At 51.2% G+C, this 16464-nt stretch overlaps 1 protein-coding gene across 6 annotated transcripts in view; it reads left to right on the top strand.

Annotated features, from left to right (window-relative positions):
• CYRIB (CYFIP related Rac1 interactor B) overlaps positions 1-16464 on the top strand; it is a 94084-nt gene that overhangs the window by 4547 nt on the left and 73073 nt on the right. Inside the window, exon 2 of one of the 6 annotated variants that reach the window (XM_035556299.2) lies at positions 5926-6032. The exons of 2 other annotated variants lie outside the window; for them this stretch is intronic. The gene's annotated coding sequence lies outside the window, so the exon portion shown is untranslated. Of the gene's footprint in view, positions 1-5925; positions 6033-14389; positions 14648-15581; positions 15719-16464 lie in introns of those variants that run through there. 3 more of the 6 variants (XM_035556297.2, XM_035556298.2, XM_035556300.2) reach the window with 3 other exon arrangements.

Below are 16464 nucleotides of genomic sequence, written 5' to 3'. Positions count from 1 at the left end.
GGGGTCGGCCTCTTCTCACAGGGAACCAGTGGTAGGACCAGAGGGAATGGCCTCAAGCTGTGCCAGGGGAGGGTCAGGCTGAAAATGAGGAGACATTTCTTCTCAGAAAGAGCAGTCAGGCATTGGGACAGGTTGCCCAGGGAGGTGGTGGCGTCACCGTCCCTGGGGGTGTTCAGGGAAAGGTTGGACGTGGGGCTAAGGGACGTGGTTTAGTGGGTGACATTGGTGGTAGGGGCATGGTTAGACCAGGTGGTCTTGAAGGGCTTTTCCAACCGGAATGATTCTGTGACTCTAAGAGGGAGCTGGGCTCTAAGAGGGATACTGGGAAGAGTCCGACAGAGACCACCAGGGTGATGAAGGGATGGGGGCACCTCTCCTGTGAGGAGAGCTGTGAGAAGAGGCTCATGGGGTCTCATCAATGTCCGCAAATATCCGAAGGCAGGGTGCAATGACGACAGAGCCAGGCTCTTTCCAGTGGTGCCCAGTGCCAGGACAGGAGGCACTGGGCACAAACCAGCACACAGGAGGCTCCCTGCAAACACCAGGAGCACGTCTGTCCTGGGCGGGTGACAGAGCCCTGGCACATAGGGACAGGAGGAGCCAGAGCAAGTGACAAGAAGCAGGGTGGGTGTATGGCTGGAGGGGACGAGGGTGGGAGAGGGAGGATGGCTGTGTGTGACCAGGCTGGGCGCTGCTTGCTGTCCCTGCCTGTGGGGACACTTCTCTCTATGGGTAATTTTTTCTATTTCCTCATTTCTTACTAAGGGTTGCCACCTCCCCTTGGACAAGACCAATTACTCAACCCTGCGGGGTGCATCTGGCGGCTTACAACCCGTCAAAAAGAGAAAAAAAGAAGCCCATGAAAATAGCATGCCTGTAGTTTTAAATTAGGCAAGGGCTAAAATTAAAAAGAACAGGCCTATCTGTGGCTACGCAAACCGACAGGGAATTAATATTCAGCTGACTGCCGAGGAAGGCGAGCAGAGGTCTGCAGCTCGCACTTCCTTTGCCTCGTCCCACTCGTGTCCTTGCAGCTTCTCCTCTCTGCAGAGCGTGCTCAGGAGTTAGGGGAGAGCTGCCCAAAACCTGCTAACGTCGTGCCGGTCCCAGCGCTACTTTCAGCGCTGTGACATGTCAGCAGTGCCCCGTGTTTTTAGCTTTAATTTCTTTGCTTGGCCGCTACGAATGAAACTTCGGGTGCCCCGCAGCGGGGTCACTCGTCGTCAGAGCCCAGGTGAGGCCTAGTTCCACCTCCCATTTCCTGGGCGAGAGAAGTGCCCCCCAGACACTTGTTCTTGTTTCCTCTCCCCAGCTGTGGTTTGCTTTCCTCCGCTGTGATGGCGCTGCTATGAATGGGGCTGCGGCAGAAACCAGTTGCTGAAATAATTCCCATTACAAGAATAACTCAGTCTGCTCGGTTCCTAGCAGGTCCAGTTTTCACTTTGCACCCCATTGTCCTTTTCACCTGCAGCATGACCCGTGCGTACAGTTTTATGGGAACGAGTCAGTGGGCAATGGACTGGTGGGAAAGGTGGGAGCTTCCTGGTGGAGGGGAAAATGTTAAGAAAAAAGGGATTGGGAGCTGCTGGGGAGGGAGTTGTGGTGGTGAAACTGCCTGGTCCTGCTGGTGGAGGTGACGTACGGCTCTGTGTGTGTATTTGGGGGCCGTGTATGTTCTTGAGGAGGGGAGATTTTGACACCTAGAGCCAGGAGAGCTGCAGGTAGGGTTGGAAACTGAATCCCAGACGGAGATGGGGCTCGGGGGCTGGATCCAGGTTGGTGTGCAGACCTGCAAGCAGGCAGCGAGCGCCCTCGCTGCCAGCAGTGGATGTTCCCCAACCCTAAGTGCATTCAGAGGGGCTGGAGGGCGCTTGGAAATCAGTATTAAACAGCACCTCAGCACAGCTTTGACAAATTTACTCCAAGGGCTGGTGTTACCCAGTGTGGATAAACTGCCGAGCTGCCTGTCGAAGCAGCGCAAGGCTGAGGGCTCCGGCTGCAAACCTGGCGTCCTGCCCCTCTCACCTTGCAAAACTTGTACCAGGACTTCCTGCGCCCACAGGTGGTCAGACACCCTGGTTATAGGTGTTACTGGCATTGCTTTTATCAGCAAAATTGGCTTTTGGCTCAGTTGTGCCTTGTTCTAGGGCTGCTGGTACCCAGGGCTGTATCCTGGGCTGTCGCAGGAATCGTCCTGCCTCTAAAATACCTTTACGCCTCCGAGGTGCGATTCTGCCTAGGACTTGGAGTTGCTGTGCATGCAAAAAACGGTCTTTTTAGCTTGTTGAGGTTCTGCTCGATCTGTCTTTTTTCTTTTAAATAAATCGCTTGCCGTGAGTGGTGTGCTCTTAGTGGGGTCCCGCTTGGGAGCGCCGCTCAGGGTGAGGAGGCTGCTCCCTGCTTCTGCGGGGGGCTCGCGGAGGTGGTGCAGGACCCGTAAACGCTTCTCCTGCAGAAACCAGCCAGTCTGAGGCAGCAGTTGGGGCCTGCAAGGAAAATACCAGGCTCAAGTGAGGGTGTCCTGTGGAAAAGGCCTGATTCTGACAGCCTTGCACCTGTGGCTCGACCCTAGGGGAAGACGTTCTTTTGGGGAAGGTTTTGTCCCCCAGAGCGCAGCCTCGGAGGTGTTCCTGGGCAGATGTTTTCGTCGAGCTGCATGAGGCCGTTTGCATATTGCGTGGGGCTTTTCCTCTTCCTCTTCGCTGCCGTCCGCGTGTCTGGGAGGAAAGTATCGCTCTCAGTCAGGGCCCGAAGTCGTGCAACTTCCTCTGAGCAGCGGCTCCCGGCAGCGCAGCCCCCTGCGGGAAGGGGAAGGGCAGGGGCTCCTCGGGGAGACCTCGGAGGGGAACTTCCCGAGCGCTTCTCCTCCTCCGCTGGTTCCTGGTGGGCAAAATCGGAGCCCCCGCGCTCCCCTGGGGGGCAGCTGGCTTTCTGCTGCAGGGATGCTCACATCCCCGGTCCTGCAAACCCCGCCGTGAAGCCACCAAACAAGGCTCTGCTGGAGCAGACACCGCAGGGAGCGGGTTCCCTTTTCTTTCCTGCCATGCGGAGGAAAAGGAGCCTCGTGCCTGCCCCCCACGTAGCCGGTCGGAGCATCCCACGTCCCACACGAAGCACAGGCAATGGCAGTCTGTATCTGAGCGTATCCGAGAGTGCAAAAGACGTAATTTTGGAGGTCACTGAAACTCGGTCCCTTATCCCAAAGCCTCCTTTTGCCCTCGACGCTATTACTGCCAGTAAAATAGGTGAATTTACATTCCAGCCCCATCTGACGGTGTTCCGGATAATGCAGAGAACTGGAAAAACTGCCCTTCCTTTCTCTGATGTCACTTTAATCCCTTGAGTATACAGAGATTAGAAGATATTTGATGAATGCACTGAACATTCCTTGCACATTTCTCTTCCAGCACCCATCTGACCACAGATCCTGAATGAAACGAATTTGCGTTTGTTTTTAAAAGTGTCTCATTTTGTGAACCAAGATGTCAACACATTTGCAAATGGTCCCCCAAGAGACGTTTGTGTCTCCTGGAGTTTAAATTGCTGGATCAATTTCCCATTAATACTAAGGGCATTTAAAGGACAAATTCTCTGCCTACTGCAGTGAAAATTCACCCCGAGGTATGACATTTCGCCTGCCACTGAGTGTAAGATAGCTGATCACAATGGACTGGAAGAGCTAGATTTGCACATCCTGGTAACAGAAGAGGGCGAGCATTACAGTAAGCCCTGCCTTCTTATCATCTTCTGTCTTTTCTGCACGTGGAAGCCTTCGTGCTCTTTGCAATTCATGTTACTGCACTATCCAGAAGCCGCTGCCTGAATGTGAGCACGGTTTAAACCCTAGGAGTGCATAAAGAGAGCCCTGAAGAGCTTCCACTCAAAAGGGCGTGAAGGAACAGGAGCACCAGGGTACGGCTGAGGTCTTGCAGCCGAGCAGCAGCCCCGATGCCCAGTTCCAGCTGTGCCAGCCCCTGCACAGAGCCACCAGCCCCGTTGTGTGTCCTGCTGGCGGCTGTGCTGGCGGACGGGGCTTCGCCACGGCTGGTCCCTGCTCAGCATGGCCCTGGCCTGAGTCAGAAGAAGGGAGGACGGTGCCTGGCAAGCCTCAGAGCGCCGCTCCTTGAATAACACACAGAGGCAACTGGAATCAGCGATCGGTAGAGGTGCAGCTGCAAATTATTCAAAGCCAGGGGCATGGTGGACCTGAGCCTGCACTGAGGCGTGTTTACCCAGGGAAGTGCCAACATAACCGAGGAGAACACCCCGTAAAATTGCACCACACTGGCCCAGGGCCCTTGCACCGTCCCAGGAACCGGCTGCCAGGATGGAAAAGCACCGAGTGAGAGAGCTCCAGTGTCAGAGAGCCTTCCTCGGGTTGCTACCTTCTGCTGCCGGCCCTCTGTGCTTCCCGGCATTCCCTGATCTCTTGCCAGCTCCCTTCAACAGCTGCGGTTTGCGGCTGTAGCGCTCAGCATTCGTCTCCTCTCTGTCCGAGCAGACCTGCGCCGGGGCTGGGTGCGCAGCCTGCAGCAGCTCCGCAGTCCTGGGGCTCCCAGCACCGGCCTCCGGGCGTGAAATCGACCCCTTTACCGAGACCCAGGGCGCTGCAAGCGGGGGTTTGCGAGGCTTCTGGGTCCTTCTGGTGGAGCTGTGAGGAAAGGTTCAGACAAACCGCTCTGGAATGCGTTATTTCGTTTCCTTTAGAGAAGAGAAAAGTGCCCCTAGTAAATCCAGAGCTGTGCTGCCAGCCCGGAGGAAGCCCACTTTCCGCATCTGGCAGATAAAACGCTGGCTGCCTACCACGCTTTTTGCAGGAGGGATCGCTCCGTTTCTGTCTGTCTGTCACTACCGGGGCTGCGGCTGGGGCAGGAGCGGCTCCAAGGTGTAAGTGCGTGCCCGTTAGGAATCCCACTGCTTGTTTCAGGAGACCCCAGATGCTCGTGAGGTGCCGAAGAGCCTCCAGTCCGCGCTGCGCCGGCTGGGACTGAACTGGTGACCGGGAGGGGAAAGGTTCTCTCGCACATTTACAAACCCTGAGGCATCTGTTCCCCAGGCACAGATTTGTCTAATTTCCCTGAGCCACTGATGACCTGCCCTGAAACGATACTCTCATTCCCTTAGGAACTCCCTTGGGTTGATACCAAGCGGATAGTTATTTTTGGGTCCCTTCCCAGAGAGAGTGCACTGGATTGCTCTGATCCTTGCACGCCAAATAAATGTATCATCGGACCGTAGTGAAGGTCCAAAAAGCTTTATTGAAGGGGAAACGGGTTATTAATAATTGAGGATAGTTCACTGCATTGTTTTGGAGCCAAGCAAAGCTAATAGAGCTTTTTCGTAGCAGAGATAAAAGTGTGGAGTATCAAGACTGGATTGATTGCAACAGTTAATGGGAACATAAAAGTCAATTAATGAATTGCAATGGTTAACTCTGCATTAAAGTGAAACACGCAGCTCCCAAGCAGGGTATTAAGCATTTTTAAAGACTACAGAAAGCAAACAAACGAACAGAGGAACAGCAACAAAACAGTAACGAAAACCCCGCACCTTATTGACTGGTAAATGCCTGTGTAAATAACTTTTTTTTTTTCCCTGGGAGAGGAGCTCACGTGACCACTTTTTTAATCCATTTCTCCTAAGGCTCTGGGTGCACGTGTGTGTTTTCCCCTCAGCACCTTTCAGAATGAAACAAAGCCTCCGCAAGGAGTTGATCGGTGATCAGTTCTGCGGCGTCTCGTCGCGGTGAGGACTGTAGGGCAGAGGGAGCGGGCTTCTGCAGGTGGGTTTGTGACAGAGGCTCTGAACGGGGAGAGTTCCCGGCTGCGACGTGGCTGAGCTGCCCCGTGGTGCTTGTGACCGACCCAGTGTAGGTAATTTAACTCCTGATTTCACAGTATATTCTCTATTTCTCTGCAATAACAGCAGAACATCCCGTACTGAAAAGCGGAAGCTGAGGCACTGGAAGGAATAGCTCAACTCCTGGTGGATGAGGAAGGTTTCAAGCTGTCCTGCATTGAACAAATTAAAAGGTTTGTTGCGGAATAAACTAGCAGCCATTCCTTCTCAGTGACCGTCATTATATTCTAATGCTTCCTCCCTTTGCAGCCTTTCTAAAGCCATCCGTTTGTTCCTCTGAAACCTTTGTCCAAGGCTCCGTCAGGCGCGATGCCTTTCTGCGCGCAGCACTCCCCTACCCTGCCTTCTTCCGTGGTCACCGTTCAGTCTTCCGGAGGGGACTCGTCCCCCTCTCGGCCATCTGGCCGCATGCGGGGCCTCTTTGAACGCAGTCCCCTCCGTGCTAAACTCATCTGCAAAGCCTTTCACAAGCTCCGGGCCCGAGTCTGTCATCCGACCTGCAGTGTGTTGCGCCTCGGGACAGGAGTGACCCCATTCAAACCGCTTAGGAGCACGCAGACTTAGGATTGTCTCGTTGTCCTTATGTTCATCTCTGCTCCCGCGTGGTTCCCGTGACCCTTTCACATCCCTGCTGGCCTGAGCAAACCGTAGCAAAGTTGTACTTGCCTACATCCGCCCCTCCCGTGCTTTTAAAGTAAAGTTCAGCAGATAAATGATTAGGATTAAAATATGAATGGAAACATAACAGAAGACTGAAGAAGCAGGTATTACTTGCTTTTACTTGGAAGAAAATAAGAATTAAAAAATAAAAAGTCCTGTGAACAGTGTAACTAAGGAATCCCAGTTCCCTATGGATTGGGGCCTGTGCACCCTCCATCTCCCGCTGGAGCTTTCTCGCTGCAGAACCTCCAGGCTCCTTCTCCTCACACTTAATATCACACGAGAAGTCCAAGGCCAGAGAAGTGGTCAAAGCTCTTCCGAGCTACAGCCTAGCGCCTCACAGGAGAAGACTATTTTGCTTCTTTCCGTTTTTTGGCTCTTTCACTGCCTGGGACAGGAATCTTTTATAACGAGGAGTATATGGCCACCTATTAAAAAGAAAAAAAAAAACAGTTTTGTGACCCAGTCGTGTAGAGGCAAGGCAGTCAGGGTGGGAAGCTGCTTGCTCCGCTCTGATCATCATCAAACTCTGCACCTCAGCTCTGACTCGGGGAATCCACCGGTCTCAAGCGGGACTGCATCCACCTTGCTATGAGCAGAACGTTTCCCAGACCATGCGGGGGGGTTCAGCTGGACGTGAAAAATATTAGCTTTTCATTAACTAGGTAAACTCAGAATCTGTTTAAGTAATGGAAACGTGCAATGTCAGCTTTAGTCCCTCTTCTTGCTAACTGAATGCCGTACAGCTGCGCTCGGGGCTAGGCTCAGTCCTAGGTGCCACGTTCACGCTCAGGAAAAAGGAAGAGAGAGCTGTCTGGTGTGCAGCGCTTCTGTTGCTCAGCGGAGGAAGTGTTGGAGGGCATGCCCCAATGCTTCGTTTTACTGCAGCCTTCATCTGCGCCCGGTCTGTCCCTCACAGAAAATGTGTGCGCTGCTGGGGAGGGATTGCTGCAAATTTTTTTACGTTCAGCAATTGGGTGCGCTAACATTATGTTAATGTCTGTTGCAGTTAGGAGCACCATGACGGAATTGCATGAAGGTAAGAGTAGAATGGGATAGAGCAGATGACTGTAGCACAGCAGTATTTTAAAGAGGTAGATCCAGTTGGTGAGCCAATAACCCAACCCTAAGTCCTTTTTCTCTCATTATTCAGCAGCCTTGTAGGCGACATCGCTCAGATCATAAATGAAGATGAGTTTTGTTTGCAGATCTTCAAGTAGGTGTTACAAAGCCAGTCCAGGTTTTGATCAGCTGAATTGAAATCCACATTTCAGATGGGAATAAGCAGCCAGGTCTTTATGAACTGGACAAGAGGACAGAAAAAGCCTCAAAAGCGGCACTGCAGCCCCGCAGGGTGCTGAGCACCCTCGGCTCACGGTCATGCCGCTGGTGATGGGGGAGACCCAAGCCAAGGGACGCAGCCTGTGGCTTTAGCATGTCCCTGCTCGAGTCGCCCCCAGCAATGCTTGACACTCCTGGGTTGTGAAGTCTGCATTCGTACGCTGGGTTTTGAAATTGGCCCCTCTGAGACTGTCTCTCCAGAGCCCTTCACTGAGGTGCTTTAATTAGCTTACTTGATTTCCCTGCTGAAAGTTTTCAGCATCCCCTGCGATCCCCAGAGGAATCGAACTGCCACGGCAGCAAAGGGAACAGCTGAGACAAAGTGAAATGGTCTCCTGACGTCTTGGCAGCATCCCTTGGTAATGACTAGACAAGGCCCAAAAGTCACTATGAACCAAATGCTGAAAAACAACGCTCAGAAACAACCAAAGAAATGATTACATCGCTACAAAGGCTGTGATCAAAGGTAAAATACCAGTCTCATGCAGCCTCATGCTCCTGAGGTAGGCAGAATTCCCAATGAGATCGATGAATATTTGTTTCCGTCAGGGTGGCGTTATTACCTTTGCTTGAAATCCACCAAACAAAAATTGTTTTCCCTTCCAGAAGGTAATGAACCAGTCTAGCCCTCTTAAATGTTGCCTTCCCTGCTCTCTGAAGCATTGATTCCGTCCATTAGCTGGAACACCGTTACGCTGCTGATTGACCCGAAACATTTTGTGAAAGAAAGGAAAGAGGCTGGTGGGCAGCTTCCAGCTCAGATAGGGTGTTTGTTTCCTGTGGTGCTCCTGCCGGTTAGCTTGGTTTTATAGACTGACATGACCGAGGGCTCGTGGGAGGTCAAGTGAAGTGCCTGATACCCTCCAACGCACCCCGATTCAGCAAGGCACCGAAGCTGCCCCCCAGAGTAAATACGTGCGGTGACGTTCGGGTGCTTCCACACGCGCAGAGGTGATGACCCAGCACCTGTTGAAGTGGTCATGGCTTTTCCACTACACTGAGCGAACAGGAGCAGGCCTCTGGGTGCTGGGCAGGTCACGAAAAGCCCGTGCATTTCATGTCTCTTCTCACCTGAGTGCCCTAAGTCGGGAACTGCAGTCCGTGGCCATGACCTGCTGCCCTTGGTCGTGCTGGATTATCTCCCTTGCTTGGCAGGGCCCTTGCTGTCCAGTTCACCTGTTTGCTACCCACAGCGTTTTTGCCGTTGTGGTCGTTCAAAGTACTGAGCACAGTGGTATCCATGCGTTGGTTACGGAAGAAATTCTGCGTGTCACAGACTTGAATAAGATGCCTGAAGATGTTAGCATCTAATACTGCGTTCTGCTCTGCTCTCTGACAGGTCTACCAGTATAATTTGTCTTTCTATTTTCCGGTAGAGAGAAAATATGATTAAAATAGAAGCTGCAGTTCCTCTTTCCACCTTCCCTTATGCTTACTGGTCTACAGTCTTTTTTTTTTTCTAATGCAGGCTTAACACCTGCCATTTTCTTTTTATTCCTCTTTTTGCTTCCCTGTCTCATATGGGTAAGCTGCACTGCTGAGGAAGGGCAGCAAAATGTAAAAACAAAAGAGCTTTATTGTATAAAATCCCTGTTATCTTTGATCACAATCCAACACCGAACTCTCCTGCGTCATTTGACTTAAAGGAGCTGTTCATTAATCGAGCGTGCGTCGCGGCTCTTAGCTGAGGCATGCCGCGCCGAGAGGCTGTGCTGATCATTTGCAGGGAGCAATTGCATCAACTGATGAGAGAACTCGAAAATAATCTCAGGTTTGGAGTGGCAGAAGAGGAGATGACTAATGTAGTTAGTCACATGAAGTGACTGGGGCACAGCGCCGGGAGACAGTGGACTTTCTCCAGGTTTGTTAGGGTAAAAAGAAAGAACTTCTGAAATGCGTTGGTCTCCCCGTTTGCCACCTAAATATCAAAATGACCTTTGAGGGGAAGGAGGGCATTTTGAGATGGCATTGCCTGACTCCATGCGAGTATAAAACATTGTAATTGTTTGCTCTTACGGTATCTGGAAGCACTTCGGGCATCCTTGTAAGCACAGAATGCTTTGACCTCGGCTTTCTGTTTTGTCTGTGCTTTTTTGAAATTTATGTTGATCATCCACACTTTGTTGCAACTGTTTGTACTTCTGAAGAGCTGCATTTATATCACAGGATTTCTGCTGCCCAAAACGAGAGCCCTAAAGGACACTGTAGTGTGAATGTGACTGCTTCTGCGATCGCTCATCTGCCAGGCATGCACTCGAAAAGGTGGAGGAACCTGGAAGAGGGAGGGCAGAACCTGATGGTAGCTTTATCCGAACTGAAAGGTGCTATGGACCACGGCAGCGTAACAAAGGATCTCTGCAAAGCTGCTGCTGTTTTCCAGCCTAGAAATTTTGCTGCGAGAAATCTCGTCTCTTTAAAAATTAAAGATCTCTGTATGGATATGGATATGGGCTGCTTACTTACCATTTTCATCCACGTAATGGAAAAGTTAGTGCTGCTCCCCCCGCCGCACAAACAACACTTGTCAGTGGACAATGCACGCTGTTGTCCCTGCTGAGTACAAATGAGAAAAGATGACTTCCTTTTCTACTTTTGACTTTCTCCCCTAGGCTACCATTAAGCCTAAAAGTAGCCGAAGTATTGTGCCTGTGCATGGTACCCAAGGGCAGTTTTGCTTCTCTGTCTTAATTTATCCGGCTATCTATAGCTAAAATAAAGCCATCTTTTGTCACCGGTACATATGCACATGTATATGCTGTATGTACATCCAACAGTACATTTGGAGCTTAATAATCTGCTCTGTGAACATGCTCTGACCCATTTTCTCTCCTAAGGGTCAGTTTTACCTACCTGGCAACAGTACTCCTACTAACAAAACAATCAACAGGCATTTAGGACCCTAGCAGCAGTTATGTTCTATTACCATTCTGTAATTTTATCATGCAAACTGGCAAATATCATCCTTTTTTTTTTTTTTTTTTAATATTTATCCCAGTACTAACCTGGTTAAATCATTTTCTATTCAGAAGGAGCAATTAAGAAATTAAAAGCGAAGGCAGAACTAATAGAAAATTGGTGGGTTTTTAAGTCATGCAACATTTTCCAGATTGTTCAATAATTTTTATGCTTCAGTTATTACGTGGGATGTGGATGCCTTAGTATGCAGCTGCTGTTAAAGCATCGGTAATGCTCAGGTTCTGGGCACTCTTGCTTGTACTCCTGAAAGATGAGAGGTACGACTCAAGGGTATGTTAAAATTTGGGACAGCCCTAAAGAGTAAATAATACTGTAAAAGTGCTTATAGTTTCAGTAGGAGAGGCTTTTTTTGCCTTCCCCTCCCCAAACTCCATGCAGTTTACAGTATTATGAACATCAAAAATCATTCTTCCCTGAGGCCGGTTGCATTGTTTCCTTAGCTCTGTACCACAGGACAAAGTTCTGTGCAAGAGAGGTGAGAGCCCCCAGGCTTGCATTAAACCCACGTGATGAATCCCAAATAAACTTGGAGCGTGGTTCTGCTTCCCTTGAATCCAGTTCAGTGGGACCTGGATCTCTCCTTGCCTGGCAAGCAGACTTCCAAATGTCTTCAGAGAAGAAAGAGAATGTGGTAGTGGCCTGCCAGCATCTCGGGAAGGAGGCTGCATCGATCTCGTACAGTGCAGATTTTTTATCTGCTGGTTGCAAAAAATTCTTACTGCAGCAGAAGTGAAAAGTCATGTCGAGCACTTTCAGTTTAGCCTACCCACCTACAAGAATCAAACACAAGCAGAACTGGGACTTCTGGTCTTCTGCCACTCTGCTCATCAGCTTCTTCTCTGGAAATCTTCTTTCATATCTTCTTGGACATCTCACCTATTTGCTCCAATCTGCACTATCCTGTAACAGCCCCCCAGGCTTGCCTGAGCACTCCCCTTTCCCTGCTTAGGTGGAGGCAGCAGACAATTAGGAACATGGTTTACCAGCCCTGGTATTGCCTGAATGCTCTTTGAGGACCCAATTTATAGTGTAGTGTAAACTGAGTTCGTCAGGCAGGTTTTGGTGCTAAACTATCCTCACAGACTGCATCCTTCATATCCCAGGATACTATCTTATCCAAAATACTTTTAAATCATTAGCTTATTGAATCTGTACTTCACAGAATCACAGAATGTTCGGGATTGGAAGGGACCTTGAAAGATCATCTAGTCCAAACCCCCTACCAAGTTATGAGAAAACCTAAGTTTATCAGTTTAAGTTAACATATAGAGAGCTATGAAAATGCAAAAAAGAGAAATACACTGACCTGTAAATCTCTGAAGTACTTTCTATTTTTCTTCTTTCTCAGACTGGGTTTGGGAGGGAGAGCTCTGCATGCGCTATTATTTGACAGTTATCAAACTGGCGCTTGGCTTCAGAAGAGAAAGTAGCTGACGTGGTTAGACTTTCAGGTGTCTTGTATGGCTCTTTCAGATTGAGTAATTACCTTTGTCGACGATAATGTTTTACCTTTGGACGCTGTGCATGAGAGGCTGCAGGGAGAGCCAGCCACCTGTTTTGTCTTGGTCGTATCTGTGTGTTCCTGCCCGGCTGTCCTCTCATTCTCTGAGCTGTTCCTGGTGGAGAGTACCTGGCAGCACCGCGTTATCACAGTCGAGGCCTTGAAATCGGCAGTTGCTTTGTGTTCACTGAGGTGGTTGTTTGATACCTATCAGGTGAGAAGTCTCACCAAATATAATGTAAACTGGCCTTTGGCTTCTTCAGCCGTTCAATGCGAAGGTCAGATGAGACTTCATGGGAAAGTTTTGAAAATAATTGTCTAGATTCCAGATAACGTTAAGAGGAAAAAAAAAAAAAAAAGCAGAACTTTTGTCTTCCTGTGTGTGTATATGTAATTTTCCGAAAGAAGCAAGCCCCAAAACAGGATATTGATGTTATCCCTCTGCTTTTGCAAATTAGTCTATACCAGGAGTAAAAGTAACTCAGGGTGTGCCATGTCCCAGAGTGTAATGACACCAAAACCCGAGTTATGAGATAGGTGTGGAAAAGGCGAAACCTTCAGAATTTATTTTTTGCATGCAGATGTCTACATGGAGAGGAAATTACACAAGTAAATCAACAAAGTGTCATTAAAGGACACTTTTGTATTTCTTAACACATTTTGCATATCTTTTACACTTTGTGGGAAACGGAGAGCACAATGACCCCTGCCATCGCCATAGTGGGATGTTCCTTCTGCAGGAGGCTCTGGCAGCTCAGAGTTCACTGAAAGATTTCACTTTTCCCTTTTTCTGCTTAGTTCTTAATACACGACCCACCTGCGAAGAGATTTACGTACGTCTTTAAGTCAGCAATCCTGCTTTTCACCAAGAAGGAGCTTTATGTCCTTTCCCATCCCAGTTTTGCCCGCAGCAAGCGTTTAGAACCCCTGAGTCAGGCCTTAAAATAAAAATAAATAAATCACACAGTTGGCTTGGGGCATGACGCATATTTTTTAAGTCAGTGACTTTTCGCTTTAGGGTGCTAAGTCTCAATGCTTCACCTGCAAAGACTGCTCACGTCAAAACAAATGCCGGTGGAGACTCACGAGGACAAAGACCTGGACTTTGAGGTGTGCGAGGAGGTTTTAGGGCTGTGCTGCACCCTTGCAATTTTTGGGTGAGCTTGGGTGTCCCTGGGTGGGATGTGACCCTGAAGGGACAGGGTAAATAGATGTATATGCCTTGAGTACTGTGTTCAGTTTTGGGCCCCTCACTACAAGAAGGACATTGAGGCCCAGAGAAGGGCTACGAAGCTGGTGAAGGGCCTGGAGCACAAGTCCTGTGAGGAGCGGCTGAGGGAGCTGGGGGTGTTTGGTCTGGAGAAGAGGAGGCTCAGGGGAGACCTCATTGCTCTCTGCAACTGCCTGAAAGGAAGGTGTGGGGAGCTGGGGGTCGGCCTCTTCTCACAGGTAACCAGTGGTAGGACCAGAGGGAATGGCCTCAAGCTGTGCCAGGGGAGAGTCAGGTTGGAAATGAGGAGACGTTTCTTCTCAGAAAGAGCAGTCAGGCATTGGGACGGGTTGCCCAGGGAGGTGGTGGCGTCACCGTCCCTGGGGGTGTTCAGGGAAAGGTTGGACGTGGTGCTTAGGGACATGGTTTGGTGGGTGACATCGGTGGTAGGGGGACGGTTGGACCAGGTGGTCTTGGGGGTCTTCTCCAACCCCAAGGATTCCATGATCCTACATGGCCACATACGGCTTGCAGCAGCCCTCACGGCTTGGCTAGGGTGCCCTGAGGAACCCCCCTATCCCCGGGAGGAGCCCCCGTGCGCCCTCATTTCCCCCCAGACCCCCGCACACACTCTGTGCAGATCCCGAGGAGCCTGACGGCAGTCTCGGGCCCCGCACCGAAAGATGGCTGCCCCCCTCCCGCCACCCCCCGGCCCCTTCACCCTCACCCCCCTACCCCCTACCGCCGCCCGCCCGCCCGCCTCCATTCCCCCCCCCCCGCCCGAGACACAGCGACTCAAAGCAGGTGCATGCGCAGTGCGCTGGCAGCCGGTCGCGCGTGCGCACTCACCTGCCGGGATGCGCGCTGCTCCCCCCCCCCTCCCCACCGGTACATCCGGGTCAACGCCCGCCCGCCCGCACCGCCGCTCCCCCGTGGCGCTCCCCCTGCGGCTGCCCCCCCCCTCCCCTTCCTCCTCCTCCTCCTCCTCCTCCTCCTCCTCCTCCTCCTCCTCCCGGCCGCCGCTCGCTGCCTCCGGCCCGGCCCGCAGGGAGGGAGGGAGGGGAGGAGGCAGCGGCTCCGGTTCCCGGCTGAAGCTCTGGGTGAGTGGCGGGGAGGAGGAAGAGGAGGAGGGAGGAAGGTCCCCCCCCGGTGCCCCCACCCCGTTACCTCAGCGCTGGCCCCCCTCAGGGAGCGCCCCCCGTAACTTCTCGCTGCCCCCTTCCCCGCCCCCGGGGGGGGAATTTGGGGTCCCCGGGGGGGGAATTTGGGGTCCCCGGGGGGGGGATTTGGGGTCTCCCCAGGGGATTTGGGGTCCCCCAGGTCTCTCGGTGTGGGGTTGACCCGGGGGCAATTTGGGGTCCCCCTCATCGGTGTCGCCCCCCCCCCCCCCCCCCCCCCCCCTTGGGGGTAGTGGTTGGGGAGGGGGGATGCAGGAATTTGGGGTGGGAATGTGGAAATTTGGGGGAGGATGTGGAAAACTGGGGGGATGTGGGAGGTGGGGGGGGCATGCAGGAATTGGGAGGGATGTGGAGGTTGGGGGGGGCAATGCAGAAATCTGGGGGGGATGCGGAAATGTGGGGGAATGGAGGAATAAGGGAGGGATGCAGAAATTGGTGGGGATACAGAAGTCGAGGGGGGATGTGGAAATTTTGGGGGGAATGCAGAAATCGGGGGGGATTTGCCGCCCTGTGCCCACCCCCTGTTTCGGGGTGCGGTGGCCGAGGTGTTGGGGCTCTCGCTCCGCCGTGGGCTGAGGTGACTGCAGCGGCGTGACAAGGTGGTGGCTCCGAGCTGCCGGTTAAATGAGCGACGAAACCAAACCGTAGCTGGGTTTGAATTTTGCCCTGTGCCACCCGAGAATGAGGACGCGCAGCTTGGCCCGGTTTTGTTACTTTGAGGTCTCGTTTATTAATAAAATACAACAGCCTCCTGCCCGGGAATGCCTCGGATACCACCGAAATCAAGAGCCTGTTAGTCGTGATGGTTCTTGAAGCATTTTTTTTTTTTTCCTTTTTATCTGTTCCATTGCATCAGCAAGCCCTGGATCCAAATGTCAGTGGCAGCATGACAGCTGTCTTTCTGCTGTGGTGGTAGAGTCGCACCAACGTTTAAAATCTGTCGTTCTGCATTTCTGACGGGGCGATGTGGAAGTACAAGCCTTGCATTAATATGTATGTACATCCTTAAACCGGCAAAACGTCTCGGTTAATACAGTAATCTGTCTCCTTCCCTGTTAGCGTTTCTGTTGTGAACTGCAAAGTTTGTTTTGCTCAAACTTTCCTTTCCCTTTTGTACACAGATGGTTTCATTCATTGTGATGACTGCACGGGCTTTGATTATACCTGTAAATTAACGAGCGTTTTCTCTAGTAGGGCCTGGCAGGGAAGGGTACAGGACGGAGGGATTTAGCCACTAACCTGAGGTTACCATTGTCAGGGTTGGAACTGGTATTTAAACTTGTCAGCTTCTGCCTGACAAATATCTTTTTTTCTAGCGAGATACTTTGTTAGGCTTGCAAAACGTATCTTCAGTTCTGCCTGGCGAGAGTAACAGTAAAAACCTAACTCAGGTGAATAAAATATCGCTCTTCTCTGAAATAGGAGTGGCTTGTGTTTGACCTAGGGAGTGCGTTTCATTACTGAAACAAGCTTTCAGGAGGAAAGTAGGTAGCGTTTTATTGAAGTCAAATTGTGAGGTTTCTTACTGCATATATTGGCTGCTGGAGAATAGGGTCAGTAGAAAAAAGTGATCCCAGGATCAGTTTTAGGATACCCCTGTCATGAAGCCTCGCCATTGTACGAAAGGGAGGAAGGAATTTGATCCCTTCTGTTACATAACTTCCCTTTGTCATCAGGTGCTCTAGATTTTCTTCGTTGTTTGCAGTTGAGCTGAGGCCACCTGAGGTGACTGATGACTG

Source organism: Cygnus atratus, chromosome 2 (assembly GCF_013377495.2).
Source record: "Cygnus atratus isolate AKBS03 ecotype Queensland, Australia chromosome 2, CAtr_DNAZoo_HiC_assembly, whole genome shotgun sequence".
Lineage (NCBI taxonomy): Eukaryota > Metazoa > Chordata > Aves > Anseriformes > Anatidae > Cygnus > Cygnus atratus.
This window is presented reverse-complemented; position numbering and strand designations above follow the sequence as displayed.